A 24,674-nucleotide genomic window follows, 5' to 3' on the forward strand; every position below is an offset into this window, starting at 1 on the left:
CCCTGCACAGGACCATCGCCAAGAGTCACACCATGAGCCTGAGCATATCATCCAAACACTTGATCTCTGTCAGGCTTGGTGCTGTGACCACTTCCCTGGGGAGCCTGTTCCAGTACCCAGCCACCTTCTGGGTGAAGACCCTTTTTCTGATATCCAGCCTAAACCTGCCCTGACACAACTTCAGGCCATTCCCTTGGGTTCCATTGCTGGTTACCACAGAGAAGAGATCAGTGCCTGCCTCTCCTCTTCTTCCCCTCAAGAGGAAATTGTAGAGTTCGATGAGGTCTCCCCTCAGTCTCCTCTTCTCCAGGCTGAACAGACCACTCCAGCAGTTTATCTATGATGTTATATAGAAACAGAACATTATGTAGACATTGGGTGTTATGCCCACTATGAATTTATACATATATATATATATATAACTAATAATGTGTTATGCATACATATTGTCAGTGTCTATACAGTAGACATACTCTGATAGAGATAAATACTATGACAATGGTCTCATGCCTGCTTGAGAGCTAACACTCCATCCTAAAGACCTATTACATAGTGTCAGACTAGAGAGTAATGAGTAATGAGATAATGATGGTAAGATAAAAATGAAAAATAGTGAAAGACAGTAGTGGAAGTCCTTCTGGTGTTTTATCAGCACAATTGCTGAAAGTGTGAAAAATCTTTAAAAGGCTGTACAGTATGAAGAAATAATAAAAAAGTGCCAAACATGTGAACAGAAAATAACAATATATTTGGAAGTCCTTCATAACGTGTGCATTGTAGGCTTTCTTTATAGAATATGAACACTCCTGTAGATTTTGCAATTATGGTATTAAAATGAATTCAAAGATGCCCTCCAGCATTCTTAGCATTGTTACATATGCGCAGCTCAATACATTCGTAATTAGAGAAGTGGAAAATTGCTCAGATAAAGAATGTCTCATGAATGACTGCAGTTCTTCTACACAAAATCCAACAAAAAAAGTTGCATATGAACAAGACATAAGTTAACCAGCTTAGCAGCTTCATTATGGAGGATATAAGTTTGGCTCCACCGAAACACCATTATCTAAAAGAGATGTTCAGAAAACTTCAATATTGAGATACTGTACTTGTTGAACACTATTTACATCAGAACAAAGATATCTTACAGTCTCTACATGATGTCACAGACAAAATGTACTAACACATAATGTTTCTGGAGTTGTAATCACTAACACTAGGAAGGAAGACATTGGAATCAGGACTTGGCTGGAGTTTTACAACAGTCCAAGTACAAAATTGCAATCATCAAAATTTTCTCAGATTCCATCTCATAACACAGTTTAATTTCACTATCTTCTAAAGAAGTTTTTGATCTTAAAATTTCTTGCATATGTCCTAGTTCTGGAAAAAAAAAAATTACACTGCTCAGCACTTATGTTCAGTTTGTTTAAGAGCCAGAAAACACATTCTTCCAGTAAATACCCCAAAGACCTCTATTCAATGGTCTTAAATTTTGTCTTTTATGTTTTAAAGGATGAGACTAACGGAAAGAATTGGTAGCAGTCACTTGTTATCAGATCAATGACGATACCCTCTTGCACAGAGCCTACACATTAAAGGGTCACTTACAAAATGGGGGAACATGAGCAGTTCACATTTCTCACCTCTCACCATCTTCAAAATAAGTGGCCCTCAAGCAGGATACACCTGTGGGGAAAAGATGAGTCTAACAATAGATATCAGAAATAAAATCAGATCCAATGGAATTAAAATACCTAATTTGCATAAACAACCTCCTAATCCAATTTTCTCTTTAACCAACATTAGAATTCTGATAGAGTTTATATCTAAATTCTTCAAAATACCTTGCTTGAAAATAGCATCCCTCTGAAAACTTTAGTTGTATTGTTTCAGATGCGTTTTTTAAAATTTTTGTTTGTTTGTTTTCTAAAAAAAACCAACTTACTCTAGAGACTCTAACTTTTAACTGCTTTGATTTATTTGCTAAGTCTCTCTTTAGAATACAGTCTTCTATCCTTGGAGACCTAGAGTAAGAGCCAGGAACAGCTTCTCATTATACAGCAAAAGCAAGACAAAATTTCACAAAGGGATAAAAACTAGGAAAATACAATGGGAGAAATAAACAGAAGCTGATAGAAAAACAACACAACACATTTTTTGGATCTAGAAAATTTAGATATTTATCTCATAACCTATAGCAGGTGCATAAGAAAAGGAAAATTGCTATTATTTATAAATTAAATATGATATGAAATAATATATATTCTAATATTTAAATCTATTATATTGATATATTACTATTTTACCATAGTTTTTTTTTTAAATTGAAGACATTTCCTAAACTCTTGTTTTTTATTGGGGTTTTTTTGATCCTTATGTTCTTACATATATAAAAATGAATTACCAGTTTTTAAGTAACTATCACCTTATATGTGAGAAAAGTGTGAGAAGCAAAAATAAGCTTTTAAAAAACTTTATTTTTTCTTCTTTTCATAAGGTAAAAAATTAAGAGAGAAAAGAATTGTGGGGGGTAGTAAAGAGCTTTACAATATAAGTATGTAAAATTTTGTTTAATTCTTAGGAGAATCTTTTTGATTTTTTTTTAAAGAAAAATCAAACACCTCTTCCTTTTTTTTCCCAAAATTATCCCTTGCATATATTGTCCTATGAAACACTTTCCTAGAAAATATTTTAGATTATTTTAATTTTGAAGGTCAAGATGCTTATGAAAATATCTTGCCTACAAAAAATACTGTGTTTCATAATAAAAGAATATTACTATAGCAACAGTTCAAGTTGTTATGGTAACAGGGTCTGTGAAAAGGGCAAATGAGCTTACAAAATGTTTAGATATTTTTCTCTGCAGAATTTTTTATATTCAGTTTTTCCATAAAAATTCTTTCAAACTAATTCAGAGGATAAAGTATGGGAAAAAAGAACTACAAAGAGGTAGAGTTGTTATTACTGCTCTGAAATATAAACACCTGTTTTATTTGTATTCTTTATATGTTATTGGTTTTGTAACATTTGTATACTCTGAAAGAAAAGGGAGAACAAGGTCAATGAGACATCCTATTAGACAGCTTCTCATTTCGCTCAAATTTTAAAATTTGCCAAGAAAAAAAGAAAAGGAAGAAAAAAGATCAGTCACAGGCAATTGAAACAGTGGTTTGATTAACAGCATTATTAGGGCTCATCAGAATTATCAACTTGGTTGAATCACACTGTTCTGCAGGCTAAATGTAGCTGTTGTGTACACACAGGAGACAGTGTCTGAGACAAGTGCAATCTTTCTTTCGCAGATTGGCTGCCTATGTTTGCCCACACAGAGCCCGAGGTGGAACCATGCCTGTAGGGCCTGCCAGGATGGGGTGGAAACAGGAGCTAGCAGGCTCTAGCAGAATGACAGAGGGAAGCTGTAGACTTCTGAACCATATAGGTAGGAGGCTCAGAGGAGTCTGAGTCTTGTCTTTTGTCACTGTCTCAACAAAAAGAGCGCAGTTGGAAAATGATACATTGATGCTTTTGAGTCACTGACTGCTTAGTGGTCCTAGCCAGATCTCTTGTATTGCTGACCAATGTGAAACAGGCCTTATTAGTGTCAAATCCATAGTGCTATGCTGAAAACAGCAACTCTATTCCTTCTGTGTTGGTTCTCAGCAATGGTTCGATTGACTTTTCAAGTTTCCCAGGAAATGATTTCCATGCTGACAGTCAATCTGCCAGATAGCAAGTGGAATTAAGCATACTCATGATACTGTAGCAATAAAACTTCCCATGACTGTCCAAAAATACACGAGAAATGGAAAGAGAAATTATAGAAATATTCTGGTTTACATTCTGCAGATATTCAACCGATGGTCACTGATTTTCATCTGAGATCATAACTGATTCTGACTAACATTATGATGTAACTAATCTGGGACACTTTCAGAGTGGGGGAATTTAATCAAAACATGGGAAAGCAATAGAATATTTTGCTGAAGGTATGTATTGTATTTTCCATCAGGTATTTTATTATTCTATGGAAGTTTTAAAAAGTTTTCTAAATTAGTTTCTAGTTCAAACATTCTGGAGAAACAAGATGTCACTTTTAATTATTGGGCTATGGGTGAGATTCAGAGTATTTTTATATAGCTAATTTCTATCGGAAAAAAATAACCACTTCAAAAAACAGAGGTTTTGATCATTAAGAGTCCAAAAACTGGGTCTGAGCTGTATTTGCAAATCTGGAGAAAGCTATACACATGCTATAAACCTCATCCAAAGTTAAAGAATTTACAGATTAAATGTACTCCTTATAAAAACTCAGAACCTTAGCTCAATGAAGTAACTTCGTATGAAACTAGAGAACACTGTGAGATGACAGAGTTTATCAAATACTTCCCTGTAATTAGTACAGCATTTGATGTATCTTGTAGTAAAGTCTCAAACTACACTAGACACCTCCACTGGCAGGTCATCAATAAACTAAAAAACCTGTTTTAATTTGTGGACACTATCAGAATAACTGACACCAACCATAATTTCTGGACACACAAAGAGGGAATTTGGTAGACACATGCATTCAGTGTCAATGCACCTACAATGGATGTTGCCAGTAGGAAGTAGCCTGAATTGCATCACTTGAAATAGTAGAATCATTCAGAAGTAAAAAAGAAATTTTTTTTTTTTTTTTTATGAAATAGGTAACCTGTTTGTATGAACAAAATATAAGTAAAAAAAAAATCCCATTAAGTCTTTTCCATCTTTATTATTCATGATTCTGTGTAGCTGCTATGTGAAGTGTTTAAACAGTAAACTCTATTTAAACATTCAAAAGTAAAATATTTATTCTGTGTGTGAGACTCATTTTAGAGAGTAACAGAAAGTGTCATTATATAATCTCAGCTATTGTGTTTCACTTTATGTGGCAAAAAATACTGCTATTTATAAAATCTGGAGAAATACTTCATAATTATTACTGCAACTAATTAATTTTTCTTTTCTGCTTGTGAAGTGTTTTCAGGTAGGAATGTCTGCAGACACAGAAGCTTATGACTCCATTTTTAGCCTTCTGTAAACAGTCCCAGAAAAAAGTATCTGCTATTTTTGAAAAGTATTGTATATGTACTTTATATTTATATGTATTTTCAAAATATGAAGAATATTTTTTTAATATTTAGAAAGCAAGTGAAACATCCCTAATGCATGGAAAAATCAGTGTATTCTGCATTTATAGATCTAAATTTCCTCTGGTTAAATACCAGAATATTCCTGCAGTTAAACTTGCTGTATACATAGAGTTTACTGAAAAAGTTTCAGAGGTGAAACAGTTCCCAACTGGTCCAGAATGGCATGGCTAATGCCTTTGCACCATCATTCTTTTCTTCAAGATGGCTGTATCGATTATTCCTTTACTGTAGTGAAGCTGACCCAGTGCAGATTATGCTTTTAAGATCATTTGTAATAAACTAAAACTCATTCATCTCTGTGGATGAATTTTAAAAGGTTAGTTTTGAGAGTCTGATACTGTGGAACAACATAAATTCTCTTGCATCATACAGAAACAGCAAGTATTTTGTCTAGGTAGAATTTTATCAATATTCATTGCAGTACCATTTTCCACATAAGCAGAAACATGCAATCAAGAGAAGGAGTTTTCTTGGACAAATTCTTTTTGTTTATTTGTTTTTGTTATCTATTTATCAAATTCAGTAAAAATTCTACAAAAAAAAAAGGCATTAACATTATTTTTCTGTTAGCAAAGATTGTAAATTATTCTCGGCAGATTTTTGTTCATTACTTTCTGAAAGTGTTCTTCACATTGTATATTTTTTTCTCCTATATGCTAGGCCATTGTAATCTGTTCTGTAAATTGCATGCTCCACTGATTAAAGTTCACTATATTTGAACCAAGTCACAGTTATGACATAGCTCTCCTGATACACCTACATATATTTGTGAATAAGGCAAATAGCCAAGTAGTCTATGTGTGAATCAAAGACCTACTATGTAAAGAAGTTAGATTTAAGTAAGATTATATTTAATTTTCTTCAGGTCCTGAAATAATCTATGAACTAGTCTGCTATGCACTGCAGCTAAATATTCAGATTATTTAGGGTCTCTATTATTCCTTTCCTGGTCTATTTTTATGTATACACAGAGTACTTTGGCTCAAAAATGCAAATGTATGCAGTGCTATTTTACTGTTCTGAAACCTCTGTTTATATATTCCAAGCTAGCTGGAACTTTTTCAAGAACCTTCGTTATCTTGGACTTTTTGAGAATATTTTGAAAGCTTGAATAAATGCCTAACCACCAAATGCCTAGGGCAGCTAGGCAGTGTCTGAAGACTTAGTGAGTTGAGTGACTCTTAAATTAGACATTTGCATGGTTATTTTTAATTAATCACCATATAAAATGTAATTAGCATGCACCACTTATCATTTGAATAGCAGTTGGCAATTTTTTTATTTTGTAAATTCTTCACAGAGCACAAAGTTCAGGAGGAAAGAGGGTATCCCAGAGGCTGATGTCAGGAATAATCAGGGGTGATTTAGTTGGCTGTTGCTCGGGATATAACATGCAGTTTATTTCACTCATTATTGGTCAGAATTTTTTAACTTCAGCATAGACAACCATCCTTGCTCATCATATCTTCCCTTTGTTTGGGAACAGTAATGAGCTTGACAAAAAAATAACTGACTTACAGAGAACCTCATCCTCAAGTGCTGTGTGGTTACTTTGGATGATGACTGTAAAGGCAGCAGGTAGCACAGGTACAGGGCTCCACTGTCTTCAATGAACATGTGTTTGTGCTGGTATGAATGAAAATTCCTAATGCTGTTTTAAAGTGGATTGAAGAACACACAAGAAGAGCTGTAAGGCAGGGAGAATCCCTAGATGAGCACTTGGAAGCCAATTTCTTCCTGTCTGGAGGCAGTCAGCCCTTAGTTAGGATTCAAAGGTACAGATCCTTCCTAACAAACAAAGGAGTCAATATCAAAAGCTTCTGCACACCCCCAGCATTTCCTAAGACAACAGTTCTCACCTCCACAGTGCCCAGAGCTGGTAAGGACCTTCAGAATCATACAGATGCACTTTCAAAGACCACACAGTGCATGCTTGGACAAGCCCATTTCCTATAGTTATGGGGAACGAGCATGACGTGGTCGGCAGGTCCTGCAGCGTACTGATTGTCTGGACTCATTAACATCTGTTCCTGATGACACGTCTCAAAAAGGCACTTTGTATTTGTTCTGGAACTAGTAAAGTTTGGAATAATGCAAACTGATTTCTGACAAATGCAAACTGATTTCTGACAGACTGTGCTCCCATCCTAACTGCCTCTGTACACATACAGATAAAACCACAGTTAACATCTACAGGCTCAGTCTTATGCTCCAGCCAAGATAGATTACTGCAACAGAGCAAAGTGAAAAATGTCATGGGGTTTTGCTTTCTTTCAGCTAAGTATACAAATCTGTTAAAGGTGACTCAAGCACTAATTTAAAGTTGATCATGTTTCCAGAAGAGCAACTACAGCAAATGAACTCAAATTAGAAAAGCAGGATAAGCTGACAGCATTCCCTTGCACTGTGAACATTCTTCCCTGTGAGTCACACACCAACATATGGACTGCATCCTTCGTGCCATGGATCACCCGTGTGCACTGCACTCAAGAGGGTGCTCCTAAAATTTCTAAAGATAAAATACTTTTTATTGTAAAGGAAAAGACCTGAAGAATCACCTAATTTGAGGATGAGTTAATTAATACATTGCATTTGAACACTGGCCAAATTCTAGAAATAAGCTGAAAAGGCTTTCTGAAAGCCTTTTTAAACCCAACTCACACTTTTTCTCAAGAAATAGGCTGCAAGTTTGTGAAAAGGGTGGGGAGAAAATGGAGGGGGAAAAAAAAGTCTATTCTTCACTGCACCCAAGCAATATAGAACTATTACTGTTTTGAGCTTATACCACTCCTACGTAAGCTTTAGTATCCTGATTTAAAATAAGATTTCAGCATCTGAAGCATGACTTAGACAGAATGTCAGAATTTATATTTCTAGAAGTCCCTGCTCATCTACCTCAGCACACTCAGAACACTTCAGATCATCATTGTTGCCTCCGCTTCTTTGTCCTAGTGGGTTCTCAAGTGCTGAAAGTTTTTCCTCAGTGTAATTCCAAAAGCACCTCAGTCCTGACAGAGCTGAGCAGACATACCATACAAATTCCTACCCAAACCTAATATAAACAGCTGGCTTTTTTTTCTTTCTTTCCCCCTCCCCACCGTGATTCTTACCACTTGAAAGCATTCGTAGAACACCTTAAGAATAAAGATATGCATGAAGTCATACTAGTGGTCTCTTAATTCTTCTAAACATTGAATGGAAAAATATTAACAAGAACTTTCATGTGGCAACTCAGAGCATGTAAAAAAGAACATGTACACCTATGAAAGAAAAAGAAAGAAAAAATCTTACTTTTAAAGGGAAGCCCTAGGTGACAAGACTGTTTATCTATTTTCATAAAACTGTACCTGGGAAAGAAATGTAAAACACTACAGATAAGACTTCTCATGGTAATCAATTAAAATTGACATCACAGAAATGCTGTTACTGGGTTGTTTGGTTCATCCCTCCCCTCTTCCCTGTCTTTAATGTTTCTTTTAAGAGGAAAACTGTAAACAAAATGCTCCACATCAGACTTCCAAAGCAGAAAAAATTAAAACTTTGAGCCTCTGATGGGTAGGTTGCCTTGTGGTCTGGAGAGGGAATAGATATAATATGCATTTCTACACTGAAAAGTTCCTGTCAGGTTTTGGGTTCCACTCAGGAGATTAATCACTTAAAAGCAAGGCACTAGTAGTATTTTGTAGCAATACGTAACTCTCTTTTTTGATTTAGCCTTAATTGTTTAAAAATATTTTGTTACACTCACAACCTTGCAAATTAAAAATGAAATCCCTCTGTAATGATATCCACCTAAATCAAATAAAATAAAGCAGTAGTCTAACCTTGAAAACTACTTGCTTCTAATCACCCTTTAGCGGGATTTTCCCCAGGAGATTCACCTACACAAAGCAACAAGCTCCTAGCAGGAGAGAATGACTAATGCCTCACCCAAGGCTTGCTGTCAGAAAGTGTTCTTCCTGAACCTGCACCCTTCCAGCAGGTGATTGTTTCAGACTAATCTTTCCCTCTTACCTTTTTCTGCTCAGTGGGAATGTTTTCCAATTTTTCCAGCAAATATTTCTCAGCTTTTCATAAGTAGGACATTTGAGAGTACAACAGAGATGCTATTCTAATGAAAATGCCATTTTTTGCTACCTCACTGGCTGCTGATAACATCTTTTTTTTCCTATTGAGACCTTTTTAACATACCATTTGTTTTAAACTGCTGATATGCTTGTAAACAGCTTAGATTGCTGTAAATTGAACCACCTGACATTCTTCTTTCTGGTGTGGATAGTCAGGATAAAGAGAAGGCCAGGTTAATTATGAAGAAGATGAGTTAATTAGGTAATTAACACATCACACTTCTCTGTAGCAGGTAGAAAGATGACTGAGGAACCGAGTGAAGTTATAGCAGAAATTGGTTTATGCAGCACAGAGAGCAGGAACTAGCTTTGATGAGACAGCACAGCCGTGTGTAATGCACTCTCTCAAAACCTAAATTTCTACTAAACTGCATGAATTAGCTCATTCATCCATCTGCTTGAGAATGCAAGGGTTACAACTGATACTAACAGTCAGGAGTTTGCCTCAGTTTCTACAAGCCTGGAGGAGTCTGGCCCTTTCCTGAACTGCAGAGCAGAAGACCTCACTGAGGTCTACATAGAGGAAAGTGCTATTGTGAATCCTCACTGTCTACATCTTACAGTGGGCAGGAATGTAGGAAAGGAATAACACTAAAGAAATTCAATTAATCACACCCAGAGAGATAGATGCTATTTCTGGTATCAAAGAGCTCTAGCTTATGGGGTTTTTGATTTTATTATGGTTTTGAAAGGTCTTGCATCTCATATAAGAAATGTACCTGTTAACTGATGATCAGTTTGATCCGTAACTTCCAAACAATCCATGAGTTTCTGTGGTTTCAAGCTCCCTGAACAAACCAAGGTACCAGGGCAAAAAATATGAGGTTTATAACGAATTAAGGGGTTTAGGGTGCTTGCTGAAACTGGCATATGAGTTTTATTTCACATCACTCTTTTCCATGTAAAAAAGACAACAATTTACAGAACTCTGTTGTGTAATTCGAAACATTTGTAATCTACCTACTGACTGAATTTATTAATGCCATTTAACCTGTGAAATGCACAGTGCTGTCTATCAGTCTTGCTTACTGCTGTCAAGAGATGCACAATGACTTGTGTTATGGAAGTGTTATGAGGGTCTCAGCTGTCTTACAAGGCATATTATACTTCTTTTCAGGAGCACCAACCTTTTCTGAAATAAGGTGGGGAAACAAATCTGCACATTAAAATTCTCCCTCTGAAATGATGGTTTGGCTTTTTGATAATTTATTCACCCTTTTCTTGCCAGTCTTCTATCTAAGTGACTTGAGATTCAACATACTGGTTTTTTTTCTCTACTTTAGGAATGACTTGGCTTATCAATTCCAAAGTGACAGTTTTGTGTCATACCCCTACAAAAAAAAAAATAATCCACCATAGATAAGCATTGTGTCAAAGCAAAAGTGATTTCAGAGATGTTTTTCTTCTCTGGTCTTACACAGAGTCTTAATGTGTCTGTTTCTCTAATGTCTCGGTTTCTCAAACACCAGCATGTATTACAGAGAGTGAAATTCCCAGTTTCCCATAAAAATTTCTTTAAGTATTGAAACATATTTTGCTGTTGTTAGCAATGTCAAGTTCAACTCATTCCGATGCTACAACTTCATCCAATCATTATATTTTTACTCTTAGTCTTTTTTCACTGTTAGGTTGTGATGGTAGAACTAAATGCTTAAGATCACACTCATCTGCAAACCACATAATCTAATGCCCACTTAACTACATTCTACATTCTGAGCTTTACTTATGAAACCAGAACCAGGGCAGAATTTGGAAGGTCTCAACATGAGCTTGACACTGTCAGAATGATTAAAGATTCTGAAATCTAAAAGAAATTATATTTATATATCCAGTGCCATACTTCTGAAACTTTTGCAGCATATGTTTATAGTTGGTCTCTTTTATGTGATTTAAAAATGTTAAGTGCATAGAGTGCATCAAAAACCACTGCTGGTTTCTTTTAAGTAGCATATTTTTCACTGTGCACGTTTTTTTAAGATATGCTGTAGTTTATGTTTGTTTTCTTTCCTATTTCTTTAATTTTAGCTCTAATGGATTCTTTTCCCTATTATCTTCTTTCACTCAAGTTACTTTCATAATGTCTTCATATTTCTGTGTCATGCTCAGGACTCACTGTTTATCTTCTTCATTTCAGCAAAGTAGTTCCACTGCCTCTGTAACACTCAACATGGATTTATAGAGAGCTTCTTTTCAGATATCAAACCTTTGAAGCTAAAGCTATGAGAGATTCAGTTTTCTATTTCACAGGTCTAAGCAAGGTCATAGTTCTACACCTATACACACACAAAAAGAATGACGTTATTTCTGTTACTAGATAGATGGGGTGTAAATCTGTGGTCATGATTTTAAAAAAAGTATATGTATTTTCACCCTATCTTCCTTACATGAACATATTAAATGGTGAACTCAGCAACAGGAATAATTATCTCTTCATGTTGACCTTTATTAGTATTATCTTCATTTAGCTGTTTAAAATTTACATCAACTTTTCTGGTTTTATGTCTAATTTATTTCTAGTTTTCATGATCATACCTTTTTCAGGATAAAAATTATGGCTCATCTTCCAGACTCCTTAGCTGCTCCAGCAAGAATTAAATCCAAAGATTTTCAAAATTCAAAATCCAAATTCAAATCCAAATTCCATAGATTTTCACAGCCAGATTACTCTCCAGATGCCTACGTAGTTTAAAGAAACAGCAAGCCACTACCTGCTGTTTTGCTTTACAGTTTTTAGACTTAACTATCTAACTACATGATATTGTTTGTTAGTTTAAGTTTTGTCTTCATTATTGACAATACAGATAACATAAAATATTGAAACTAAAGCTTCCAGGACCTGTCAATTGAGTAATAGTCAGTTACTAGACAAACAGTCAGTCACTAGCTAAACAATTCTCTTATGTAAGTCCCAGCATTGTAATTGTATCTTAATCTATTAATTGTGAAAATATTAATTAATCTATGTCCATGGCAAATATTCATACAGCAAGAGACAGTGTATCAACTGTTAATCCAAACAATTCTGAACACCAAATATTTCAAAAGAAATCCAGCAAAAAAGCTAAAGTACAAAACTGAAAAGGTGTGAGAAGCAGCAGCAGAAAGGAAAGACTGAGAAGGACAGAAAAGAGGTCATATGAGAGCAGAAATAAGTGGAAGCAATCAAAGAATGGCATTTTATATAAAAGATCCCATGTGAAACAAAATTGGTCCAAGTTGTCATATCTGGCTGACATTCTTTTCTCTGTATAAGTAATGTACCAATTCTTTTGCTACATTTACTGATTAGTAGAGGTTCAAAATTCTTCCAGAGAATAGATGAGTTTTAGAAATGAGATACAGCCTTAATTGTAGACTTTATGAAGTAGATGGGAATAGCTGAATACACATCCAACCTCAGGAGACACATAGTAACTACAGAAAAAATGAGAAATATTATCTGAAATGGAGAACAGTTTGTAAGAACAGAAAGCAGGTGAAAGAAATTAGGGAAAACTGGTATCAATGTTGTTTGATGCTTAAAGAATTCACTTTCAAATTGGATTTTCAGTTTCTTTTAGAGACAACATACAAAACAGTATTGAACCATTTTCTTACTTTTTACTAAAACAGCATTGGCATAATCATAGAATCACACAACCTCCTGAGTGGGAAGTATCATAGAGTTCAACTCCTCACCCTGCACAGAATAGCCCCAAGAATCACACCATGTGCCTGAGAACATTGTCCAAATATTTATTGAACTCTGTCAGGCTTGGTGCTGTGACCACTTCCCTGGGGAGCCTGTTCCAGTGCCCAACCACCCTCTGGTTGAAAAACCTTTTCCTAATATTCAGCTGATATTTGCAATATTTACAGAGAGACTCAGATTCACGTGAGAGGCAACTGAGAAGGAGTCATAAACCACCAAAGACCTCCGAAGCATCCCTCAGACTCATTCCTGAAGTCTTCCACCAGAGGACTGTGTGTGATCCAAAAGTGTTGCAACAGATCCAGAGTCTATTACAAGAGACAGTGTAAAACTCACACCCCCCCTCGCTGCCCTCAACAGGGGAGGTACCTTGGCGTTCCCACCTGGCTTGAATGTAATTAATCCATTGAACTCTATGTTTTGTGGGACTCTTACCACTGAGAAGACCACAAGAGGAGGCCCAATGGATTTCTGTCAGAATCCACATGGTGGTGACTACTCTTATACTTAATCTGTCTCTCTGTCACTCTCTTTCTTCCCCTCTTCGCTACTTTTTCCTATTTCTTTCTATCTCTATCTCATATTTACTGTTAAATAAAATCCGTACTATTGACTTCAGCATATGGTCGTGTTTGCACCTTAATTCAGGCAAAGACATCTCTCTAATAATTTTAATAATTGGATCTTAACACCTAGGAAAAGCTGAGCTGTGAATATACTGTGAAAGATTCCCTTAACCTGTGATACCAGAGACTTGTCTGACCCACATCTTGAGTGTGTCTCAGTTAGGCAAAGATGGTGATCATGTGCATTCCCTTCTGTGCTTCAAACTCAACACTTGCAAATAGGTCTGCTTTTTGACAGTTCAGTGATGCTAATGTTCCTGCTTTCTCTAGCCTCACTGAAGAGCGATGACATAATGGATTTCATTGAAACTTGTACAAATGATTGCGCACACATGGAAAGTGAATGCCATGACCTGGATTTTGAGAAGTTTGTTCAGCTTGTCTCAGCTTGTTTGTGATGTACACTTTCTGCAATAAACTGGCATTGGTTGGATCATCATAAACTAGTGAAAAATAGCATCTTTGTTGATGCTTCTATGGAAAAACCTATAATTTCATAGGTATTTGAAATTCGGCTTAGTAAAAGTCTTTAATGTGACATGCAATTGCCCAACGAGGAATAGCAAAACCCCAAGTTAACTGGGGTAATCTGATATAATCTGTACTGACTTCTTAACAGGAAGATTTACACATGCATTCCATTTCTGTCCAGTCAAAAGATGTAACAGCAAACTAATCATCAACTGACATTTCAGTTCTACTTAAAGAGATAGTTTTGTCACTATAAAACTTCAGTGTCTAGTATCTTGCATATTAGGAAAGTGGTACATGAACTCAGATTAAATACAAACTTCTAACATACAAAAACTTTTCACTCAAATATGCATACTCTTCTGAGGTTGTTTTCATACTTTTTCTCACCATATTACTATTCGTGTCTAAAAAGAAGGAACCAAACAAAAGAACGATGATAAACACAGCTCAAATAAAACTTTGGAAGTCGCTGGGGAGGTGGTGACTCAGAACCATCATTCAAAGAAACATGATTCCTGTATATAAGTCACATAAAACCATTGGGAAAAAAAATACAAATCGGTGTATAAGTGATAACTATTGTATAGATGAGTTACAGCTTGGTATACAATATTACACTAGTCTCATCAAATAGAAAAGAAAATTGGGTTGTTTGTTGTTTTGGTTTTTTTTTTATAATAAATATCTGCTTTTGTTTTAAATGCTTAAAGCCTTTCAGGACCTCTGACAGTGATGTCACTGACTATCACACAGACACCAGTATGGAATGGTAGCAATTTCAGAACTCTGATTTACAGTTTTTAGAATTTTCATTTTTGTTTTAAATGCTCGAAGGATTTCAGCTCTGAAATTTAAAAAAGCAAATATAAATAAGTTAACCCATTCCTTCTTCCCTTTAGAAAGTGTATAAAACATGTTTATTTCTTGGGGAGAGTATAAAAGGATATACAAAGCTTGAGAAAACCCTCAGTGATTAGTTATTTTCCCCGAGGTTTCCAACAGTATTTTGCAAACCTGGGAAGAACCATTCCCTCAGGACTCTCTGCTATTCTAGTCAGTTAGGTTTAATTCTCTTAAGTTGTGCTATTTTTAATTCCTTTGATGGATACTGAAATGTATGTTTCCAGAGAAGGCAAAAAGCCATTCGGAAGTATTAATGGCTAAGCAGTAACTTAAGAAACAAAATTAAAATACTCAGCTTTTTCAGTATTAACAGATATGAATGTTTTAAAAAATTGTGCAAAATAGTTGTGATAATTTAAAAATATTTGTATTTGGCTATATTATGCTAATGTATAAGAGGCAATTTTCACAGAAATTGTAGTAACAGTGAGGTTCTTTCAGTTTTGCCTCTGTTTTGTAATTATCTCTTTTCTAAAAATAAACTAAATATCTGTATTAGAGAACTAGCTGAATTAGCATGCCTGAATTTACAGTTCATAACAGATTTTAGTGCTTCGTGGTGGTCATCTTCTCCTTGATGTTGGCATTGTGTCTGTGTGCTACTGAACACAATACTGAGCACTCGATTAACACATGAGATTTTTCAAAACTATCTCTAAACTTTACCTTTCAAAACAAAATTTTCCTAATGGGATGTCTGATCTGAGTGTAAGTGACTAGCTTTTCCAAGAAGACGTGAAGAATTTAGTCCTCAGTAATATGATACTTGAACATGGGAGTGAAATATAGAGGAAAAGATGAAATTTGGGCACCATCAGAACTACCTGCACTGGACAGGTGGTATGTATAGTGGCTTATATCAGGCTCCTGGTCCCCTGGGTGCCCCAACTGACAGTGGGGTCACACTTTGAGATTGCTTTCTCATAGTAAGCAGAATATCATAAGGTAGAAGTGGAGTCACTCATGTACCACCAACTAGAGTAAGTTGGATGCAGTTGAGAAGTCACACCAGAGAGCTTTTAGTTTTGGAATGGTTTTCTTCCTGCTCACAAGTGTTAACCTGAGCTGAGAGAGGTTCTTCCCCTGCTCAAAACCTTGAAAAAGGGTGCTTAAATCAGGTTTCAGTGTTAGAGACAAAGAATTTAGAAAAATCACCAGTATTCCAAAAATAAAGAGCCTTTAGGAATCAAGCTTCCCTTGTTTTGTACACTCACTCTCTCTCTCAAGATGCTCTTGGATAAGGGCATATATATGTTTACATGTGTATGCATACAGATTTTCTGGCAGATTATTTATGTAAAGAAGGGCTACCTTTAGTTGACATCTTCATTTTTTTACACATGTAAAAGAAATAAAGTCACAATCCTGTACAAGACATACTGACTAGCCATTTTACAGCAGATAATGACAGGAGTTGGTTCAGTTGTGACACTAAACGAGAGAGAGGAAAAGAGAAATTTGAGAGATGAGGGTGATTGTATAAATGACAATTTTTGGAAGATTCTTTGCCTTTATCTGATATTATCCAATCAACAAAAAGCATGATGTAATAAAAGGCAGTGCTCAGAACAAATTTTATCCAAAATCTCGCATGTACTCACCACATCCTGTTATACTAAATTTACCTGTATTTTTTCATTACCTATATGATGTCAATAAAAAGAATGTCTTTATTTTAATGTCACACTGAAAAATGGAGTTTGAAATTATGTAAGTAGATATATGTTGTTAGGATGAATTCTAAAGAAATTAAGGATTGTGGTGTGATCTCTGGAGAGTTATAGACTAATATTTTATTACAAAATTCCTTCTCTATTTTAAAATGTTAAAAAATGGCTGTGAAGAAGCTGATTAAAAAAGTATTTGTGGTAACACTGCTTCTCACATGATGGATTACTGAGGCTTAGAAATTGACAGAGACTCACGATTTTGTGGTGTAAAAAGGAACAGCCACATATTTTTACACACTGGAATTGAAATTTTAAACCTAAACTACAAGATGCACTTAACTAAGTTATCAGCCCACATTCCATGAATCTGCCGTGAGAAAATGAGAGCAACTAACACCTCTTCACAAGACCTCAGCTAAGTTAAACCATATGCAGCCTTTCTTTGGGGAGAAAACAGTTGGGCAAGAGATTCCATTGCCTTTCTAAGATCTACAAAAAATGTACTAGAAATTTGGAGTTCAGCCCCCAAATATTTGCCTGCAGTGTGCCAAACTTTTAACACTGCAGTATAAAAAACCTTAATCTTAGATCGTTGTTATAGCAAATGACCCCATGCCAGGTCAGTGCAAATAAGGAAAAGCTTGGCTGGTCTTAACCTATCAAATATGTCAAATGGATGTCTCTCAAGTGTGTGATAAAAATGCATCTTCACTGCCTCCAGCAGTATGGTATCTGACCCGAGAGCATTAGAGAAGAGAGACCATATTGAATGCTTTCATTTCCCCATAAAATGCTGATCATCATAGTTCAGACATGCCAGATGGAAGTAGTAGTGATAAATGGTGTTGATGCCTCAGGAGAAATGAGCTAGTAAAGTTATATTATGTTCAGTTGGGATTTTAAACATGTAATATAGTTAAAACTGTTATTCTCCTGCAAAATCATATACCTCATATTTCAGTGCCATATCATATATGGGAGAAAAAATTCCTGCCTCCATTTGCTTCTATGAAAAGCAGATTTTCTACATCACAAAAATTTATCCCTACACAAAACATACCTAACATTTTTTAGTGTATGTAAAGGTTTATATGAAATGATGAATGACAAGTATAGGAAAATCCCAAAATGTTATTCCTCCTTTATTCCTCATGTGGGTATAGCAGTAGATATCTGGAAACACAATATTAGATTAGGTAAGACTCACCTCACATTTCTAACAGGTCTTTTGTTCCTTTCTAAAATTAGTTAGGAGTTCTGTCCTAAATGCTATCAGATGCCACAGTTTGATCTGGATAACAGTTTGCTGTGATTAGAAGACATTTTAAAAGATTTTGCTTATCTAGACATAATTTGTATCTTCTCCAAGGAGGGAACTCTATGGAAGTTTCCCTTTCAGTGTCTGAGGATTTTTGAGGGAGAAGGTAGATACAAGTCAGTCTGTTCCCATGAAACCTAAAGACTTAGAAGGCTGGAGGCAATTTGCCAAAGTATCCCATCCTCTAATTGTATTCCAAGGACTTAGATCACTTTACTAGTGATATGTCTGCATTCATTCATTTTTACTAGATTGTCTTCCACCAATGGCATTCTTTTGATCTTCCATTGCATGAGTTGAAACACCAGAGAAAAGAAAGGAGGTTAAAACTAGCAGAGTTGTTAGGAGAGGTATTGTTCAATTTTTCATTTTAGGGTAATAGTCAAAAACGCCTTTTCCTTTTGTTCACGTCTGAAGCTACCGTTTCTTTTCATGTGGCTGGGTTAAGAACGTGCTGCAAGACCATAAGACAAACTTGTTCTTGGAGAGGAGGTGGACTGCTTTTAAGGGAAAGTGTTATATGCAAGGCAATGAGGACCAACTGCACCTTTCTAGAAATTAGTGTTGATGGAAAGGTGAAAACACAACCAGCAAATACACAGTGTTAATAATACTGTGCGTGCTCACTATTCATACCAAAAAAGAAAGAAACAGGTGTTAAAACCTGCATTATTTTTAAATCCTTGTAGAACAGAGGTGCAGTAAGAACTCTGATTTTTCATATGTTTTGTATATATTACTCAAACTTTTTGTCCTTTGGCAACTTGAAATTTAATTTCCTTTGTCTAACTCTTCTTATTTTATTTTATTAATTAGAAGCCAGCCAAATTTAGAAGAAGAAATATTACAGAGGTATATAAGAAATAAGACAGTGAAAAAGTCTATCACGTAAAGATTAATTTGTCCAATTTCAAAATGTATTTTGCAATATTTTATAGTTGACAGGTGATCATGGGCAGATAGTCATTACAATTTATCACAGCAGGAAGTTGTTAAAATGACAATATGGGCAGGTATAAAATTATATGAAGGAGAAGTTATAGAAGATCATTTTGAAACTTGTCCTTTTAAAGTTTCAATCACCAAAAGAACATAACCCAAAATCTAATTATAATTTTAAAAGACAGAGTTGGAAAAAATTGCCTGTTGAGGAAGGAAAAAATTTATGCAGGCAAATTTCCATCTTTACTTCCTCCTATTAATCAAAATTTATGCTTTGTTACATGGGAATTGTGTAAAAGTTTTTTGCTTCACCTTGTTTTGAATTTATTGACTGCTATTCCAAGAAACAGAGAATGGGTGTCCAACCCCAATTTATGCCTTTGCAAATTTCTCTCTCTCTCTGCTTTTGCAAACCTATCATTTATAAACACCAGCCACATGTTATTTTTAAGTGGAAAAGGAATGTTCTTTGGCACTGATCAGCTTTGAGTGGAATTTTATAGCAGTCTTATAAATTTCTCAACAGCACGGTTTATAATGAAATTGCCTAAAGTACTCTGACCTAGTCTGCTAGTTGGCACACCAGGCACTGCTGAATGGGTCCTTGTTATGAACTAACAAAAGGAGCTTGAAATTTTTCTTCCCTATTGCTAAGAGCACTGCTTGTTGCTTTTACGATTCTGCAAAGGTCCATGAGTTTGGATATTATGGGCTTTTCTTTAGGCTTTTCTGTGCTCCATTTGGTTACTAGGATCCATTGCAAGACTAGAACCTTAAGATGACAAGTGCTTGGAGGGAGGATTGTATAGTAGTATGGGCTAAAGTGTCTAGCACTGAGGAACCATTGATCAGACACTCTCTACAGATGCTGTTGTAATAGAAACACTAACAAATGATTAAAGTGAAGTATCAGTTTTATGCTTTATGATACGCAGAGTGAGCAGGGGTATTAAGATTGTTCCAAGATCTTCTATTTTGTTTTTTTTTTTAATCTGCCTTTCAAGACTAAAAGGTCTGTCCTAAAGGAAGGGTATTCACAGAAACTTAAAAGCTGCTTCTGACAGGAGAACTTTAATAACGAAATACTGAAAGGAGGGGAAAAGTGCAACAAATATTCTGACCTTTCTTTTAGTTTGTTGGTAGAATTTTGAAATTGTCTTCACGATCTGCAACTTTGAAACTAAACCAACCATTTAGACAGATTTCAGCCCACCAATATGTAATAAGCAAATACTATTTTTAATATTTTGTTTATACTTTAGCATTCCCGCAAAATCCATATAATCAGTACAGAGGCCCTTCCAATCCTCACTGAAATCACAGTGAAATATACTTAACCATGACTACTGACCATGTTATAAAGCATTTCCTTAAGTTCCAGCATACCTTAGTCTCTGTTTCTGGCTAGGGAAAGGACTAGTCTCACAGCAAAGCACAGTTCATCATTAAGAAAGCTACAATCTAGTCATATTTAGCTAAGCTTTCAAATTAGCCTGTTATAGGAGACTGTTGTGTGCTTTGTATGCAGAAAAACAGAACATAACCTTTTCAATTTTAAAACAATATGCCTTAAGAGCACACAGTTTTCAGTTAAAAAGTATTACTAACTTACACGCACCTTAAAATCAAATCTGTTTTGACATGTAGGTTAGTGTTTCTTAGCATTTCTACTCAAGTACCAGCTGATGAGTGCTGAGAATCACATTAAGCAGCACCACTGACATAAAAACCATATGAGACAAGACAGGGACTCATGTGAATTCCTGTGAAAATATCCAGATAGGTGGGACCACTCAGTCAGGTAAGAGAAGTTGGGTTGAATCTGAAAAGAGAAGCAAGTCCATCTGTGTTTGAAATGGATTCCAAAACACAGTCACAGCATTTTTAAATTCCTTTTGCTTGAACATATTCCCTTCTAAAAGCAGAATGTAGTTCCTGGAACCCAGAGTGTCATTATGATGTTTAATACTGATGGGTTGAAATTCATTTGAGTACAGATTAGGAGAAAGTTTTCTAATACCTTTTAATAAGCGCCCTATTGAGAAAATAAATGAAATATCTACATTACCTTGCACTTCATGGGGAAATATTCCGGTTTCTGCTGAAGCCAATGGCAAACCTTTTTTCTTTCAATAAAGCAAGTACCTCACCATTGAGATAAAATACAGAGTGACTTTGCAAACCCTTAAGCAAGAATTAAGTAAACTTCAAGTCCATTGTAATCCTTGCACAATGAATGGATTTAGTATCTTTTCCTCTGTTTTCTGAAAACACCATGTTTCAACCACTGATAATGACATATAGTAGGAGTATAAATATTTTTTAAAATTTCAACTGCTAAGCAAGGTTGAAATAAATATTTTCTCATTTTTGTTTTTCTATTGTACAGAGCAAAGTAAGCTTTTAAAAATTTTTAACTCAGTTCTTAAATATTGCTATAAAAATGTGTTTTTAAAATTGAACATTTTGTCACTCATTGTATCATTTATATACTCCCAAAGTCTAATTATAAATATACAATGAAACATAAAATGCCATGTGAAATAAGCAAGGGAAATTGATTTCATGTACTTTTAGCATATCTCAATCACCACTGTTCTGGTTCTACAGAATATAAAAATGAAAGCATTTTCAATCTTACTTGTCAAATTATAACACATTGCAAAAGCATAATTACTGCTCAGAAACTTCCAGTTTTGTCTACATGAAATTGAATGTTTCTTATAACAATATAGACTTGGCTTATTAATCTGTTGTTATGAATAATAAGTTTTTAATTGACTACCCAGGACTATGGTCATGCTATGCAGACATTGAAAATCATGGTTATCTAGTCCAGAGGCACAAGTTACCTGGATGAATATTCATGAATTTAACTAAAAGTCCTTCTACAATTCAATTCTCTTGCTTTATTAATACTATCTGCTTATATTTAAAGTACTTCTGAGAACAACATCAAACATTATTATCTGAGAAAGATGATTAAGTAGCTTTTTATGTCCAAAATGTTCATACATGACTGTAACATCCATATGTATAAGTTTAATACATTTCCTTCTGTCATTTTTTTTACATTATTTAACTGAACGAAATTCAATAAAACGCAGACTCCATAGTTCGCTTGTCAACATGAACTACAGTTTGCACAGGCTTTTCCAGCTAATCCATCTGAATGTAGTTCTTCTTTGCATTTCTTGAGTCAACTTATTGCCTCTTAGTTTACCCAAATAGGCCAAAAAATTTAAACATGAAAAACATGAAATTCACAGGTATTTGCGGATTTGGTGTCTATTGCTCTCAATACCTAACAGCCTGAATGAAATCCTGCTGCATCTGTACAATCCCATCTGGTCAGCGCAGTACTGTCTTTCCTTTTTACCTCTCTAAGCCCCAAGAGGAAGCATTTTCTATTCTTATTGTCTTAAATAAGAAAGGGATCGTGGAGTGAAAAACTAAGCTAATGAGTAAACTGAAAGCAAAGAATTCCCCCAAAAGTCTCATGTCAGTTCTCTTAGAAAGGACACGGTGGCCTCAAGCTCAATCATCTTTCTTAGTGCAGTAATAGTATTGGAAAGCCTGTGTGAGTCTCAAAAGTCAAAATCATGTTACCATTACTGACACATGCAAAATATATCAAGGACTTCAGACGCTTAAACATTTATTTCCAAAAATCTGTTTTTGCATTGCTGAATAACTTTGCTGTTTTATTAAATATGACATTGCTAAAAAATGCCAAGAAGCAAATTCGAAGTACCAAGAGGATTTTTTCCATGCAGTCAAACTAGAAGATGAGAGTGTTTACATAATATCATTTTTGGAGTTCAGAGGAGGCTAAAGACAATCCAGCTGTGTGGTCCACACAGCACTGTAAAATGATCAGCCTCCCCTTTGAAGATATGGTATATCTTACAAAATTACATGGAGATGTGGAGAAATGAGAAGGGAAAATACCTACTTAGCCTTATATTCTAGGCCCTTATACCTTTTCAAAAAAATAAAACACAGACTTAAATGGTATGGTGTAAAAAATAGACAACAACATATATTTTAATATGGAATATAAAAATTCACAATCTGTAGGGCCTGGTGCCTTTTTTTTTCTTTTGTAGCTTTACTAGTTAGCTTGTTTTCTCCTGCTTCCTTTTGTGCAGAACAGATATGCCTGCCCTGATTGTTTGGGGGTTTAATGTTTCCAGTTTAGCAAGGAGAGATGTGATTGTGAGCCCCACTGCAGGTATTTAAATGTCTGATCAAAATATTGAACAATAGATGTAATTAAGCAGGCTCTAATTTTACTTTTGTGATTCAACATAAAGAAAGAAGCTCCATTGCTTAGTATTTATGTCATTCCTCAGAGAAATGACCTTAATTTTTTTTAATTTCCAGTTGGAAGATTACCAAATTGGTTTTGAACTTAAGTAGCCCTGTGGGTTCAGAGTCATTTACTGCCAGATTACATGAAGTACACTGATCACTTCCAATCATAAAAAACTTATTTTACTTAATAAATAAGTTTACCTTTATTACTAAATAGATACTACAGTCTTAGGATCATCTTCCACCAAATAGTTAATCAAAATACCTTTAGAAATGAAAATACAAATTACATAGTGAATATATAAAAGCATTATTTTGTGTGTCACATGAACGTAGCCAAAGAAAATAGAGGCTTATGTGACTGAGCTGAATTTTACACAAGATAACCAGGTTTATGAAACTAATCTTAAGACAAATCTTGAGAAGTCTTTAATGTATGTTAAAAAAAAATGGGGTTTATAACTCGTTACCATAATGAAGACAGTCCAGCTCACACTCCAAACCATCAGACAGTGTTTCACAGTTCAAATTTTCCTTAAAATTTTCCAACTTCAGTAGAACCTCCTTGTTACAGACAGCTACTATATATGAACAAACTATTATACACAAGGAAAAAGCCAAACAATGTTTAAAATTACAATGAACAAGAAACAGTGGATCAAAATAAGAGCTGTATTTCAGACTCAAGCCAATGGGTAGTTTCATAAAATACAAAGGTGTAAAAACCAAAATCACGAATAGAGAACCTCAGCAAGGTAGGTACACATACTAAAAATACAAGAAGTGTGCTCAGATCAAGAACATTTTAAGGCCACAATTGCTAATCAGAAGTCTTAGCAATTCCTTATGATGTCAAATTTGAAACTAACAAATAATTTAATGTCATATATAATGACTCACAAATAAACCTAATCAAAATGCAAAATATATGTTACCTCCACATTTCTCTGGAAAGCTTTATGGGTGATCACCATTCTTGAGCTGCAAGACTGGGCTATATATATTTGAGACCTGATGAAAAACTCTTAATTTTTCACCTGTATTTCCTGTGAGACAATTTTTGCTGTTGAAAAATATCTTCATGTTTGACTTTCTTACACTGAACTCAAGGTTTTCAAACTAGATCTGCTTGATCCTACGGAGATGGCATAGGAAACACTTTTATGAGCACCTGACAAAACACAGTATTATGTCTTCAGATCCCCCATGAAGAGTTTTTACTGGAGAGAGCCCCAAAACAATTAAAAATTTTGTAATGGAAAAAGGGGGTGCGTGGATGCATATATGCATGCGCCTGTGTGTTTATAGGGAAAAAGCCTTTTTCCCAGAGAAATTTAATTGGATGCTTTTCCTGTTCTTTCTTAAAATATGGACTTGCTGATGTCTCATATATTTTTTATAATGAAGATTGTTAGGAAATTAGAAATTC

Source organism: Manacus vitellinus, unplaced genomic scaffold (assembly GCF_001715985.3).
Source record: "Manacus vitellinus isolate BGI_N305 unplaced genomic scaffold, ASM171598v3 scaffold_0_pilon, whole genome shotgun sequence".
Lineage (NCBI taxonomy): Eukaryota > Metazoa > Chordata > Aves > Passeriformes > Pipridae > Manacus > Manacus vitellinus.